The sequence below is a fragment of the Procambarus clarkii genome, chromosome 60 (genome assembly GCF_040958095.1).
Source record: "Procambarus clarkii isolate CNS0578487 chromosome 60, FALCON_Pclarkii_2.0, whole genome shotgun sequence".
In the NCBI taxonomy this organism is placed as follows: Eukaryota; Metazoa; Arthropoda; class Malacostraca; order Decapoda; family Cambaridae; genus Procambarus; species Procambarus clarkii.
In genome coordinates, this window is record NC_091209.1 from 11,646,402 (window position 1) to 11,648,530 (window position 2,129).

Below are 2,129 nucleotides of genomic sequence, written 5' to 3' on the forward strand. Positions count from 1 at the left end.
TTATAAATTTATGTAATCAATGTCCATCAATTGTGTTTAGTTTTAAAACTTGGCATAACTGCTGAGTACTAAGGGCCCCTCCATAGTATGTTCTTCCATATGCTGTACTTGTATGTCAACTCTGTGATTGTATTTTTTGTATTCTTTACAAATAAATATATTGAATTAATTTTTTTCAATATGCTATTTAAGTTGTGTAATGTTTCCTAAGTTGAAAGAGTTAGCTTTCAAGTTTTTCCTTAGCAAAGAAAGCTTCCTACTTATATTGAGAGCATAAAAGTACATGGTTTTAACATATCCAAATTCTTACCTGGAAAAGAATTTTCATACTAAAAGCCAAATGGTAGTCTGAGTAACCTTATTTCATTATATTTTGAATTTATTTCATATTTAAGAAGGGTTGATTACACCATTTTTCTATACAGCCAGTGAATATGACATTAAAATTTCTCATTTCTTAATAAAAAGTATCTTGAAGGAAATTGGTGGTGACAGTTGGCATTGCCACAGTTGGTTGTGAAGTGCTGAGTAGCTGAAAGGTTCCAGTGCTGGCCACGAGCCCAACACCCAAACTACATCCTAGAATTGCAACTGGGGTCACGGGTTCAATTACTGGGTAGGACAGAAATGGATGGGCATGTTTCCTTTCACCTGCTGCTTCTGTTCACCTAACAGTACAACAGGTACTGTATCTGGGAGTTAGGTAATTATGGGTTGAATCCTGGTTAAGGTCAGTAGTTGACCAGAGGGGACCTTCATAACCTTAAGTGTTGTCCATAAACAATGGGAATTATTATTTTAGTGAATTCTGAATACAGCTTTGAACATGGAAGCCTTATAATAATAATTTTTATTAAAAAAAATGTGTACAAAGAACATAAGAGTAATGTACAATTGTAGGGACAGGAGTTACACATACTAATGAAGCCACTATTACAAAGCATTTTGGGCAAAACTTAAAATAATATAGAAAAAAGTTTAAAGATTTGAGGGGGGTAAACACTTGATACTAAAAGATAAGTAAGCTAACAAAATGAGAATGTTCAAGTAAAATAAAAAAATAATACAAAAAAGGTGATGTTAAGGATGACTGGCATAGACCATAACATTATGGAATCAGTAGAAATGTTTTGAAACATTGCTTTTACATGGAGAGAAGGAGAAGCCTTTTTGAAAAATAGCTTTTACATGGTGAGAGGGAAGAGAAGGAGTGCATTCTCCAGTGACCTAAAGGAAAGTCAATTTTTCTTTAAGAAACCTCCCCTACATGACTACTGTATTTCCTCTAGTGTGACTTGCTATTGGCAAGTTGAGCTGAGATTAGTGCACTTTACTAAATGGTTAGATCAATTTTGTTTATAGGGCTATAGCATTTTTATTGTTGCAATTAAAAATGTACTGATGTATTGGCTCTCTTGGATACTTCCTGTTACACTAATTAGTAGCTATGTAATGTATACAGTATATGTCATTGAAGTTCTCAACATCATCGGAGGCAGAGAAGTAGATAGAAATTAGTGATCTGCAGATGACCTTATTTTCCTTCACATAAAACATTTTGGCTTCTGAAGTATGGTGCATTATTTTTTGAATGGTAATTTTTGGACTTCCATATCCAAAGAGCTTGGAAAAGTTGGGGGGGGGGGGGAAGAAGGATGAAGAGTTGAAATTCTTGAAGAGGATGTGGGATGGGAATGAGGAGGCTACAAAGTTTGGTGACCCATCCACCATGGGTTGGCATATGTATTGATCTTCAAGTGGAACTTGTTTATTGGTGATGTTGAGTTTTTATTCTGCAGCAGGAGGCTTGTGGAGTGGCAGTTGGCTGTCATGCTGGTGTAGGTGAGGTGCTTCTTTTATTAACAACCTTAGGTATACTGTACACAGCAATGTGCTGCTACCCTATTCTATATGAAAGATTGCACAGTGTAGATAAAAAACTAGCTATACATTCATCTAATATTCCCATCTGTCAGGAGACAGGATGGTTAGTCATACATGGAATCAGGAGAGAAATTACCTACCTCGATACAAAAAAATTAATTAAATTTAACTAAACAATTTCTGCATGATCTTCATAAAAGCACTGAATCATGGCAATATTATAATTATTTTTTACCAGGTTCTAT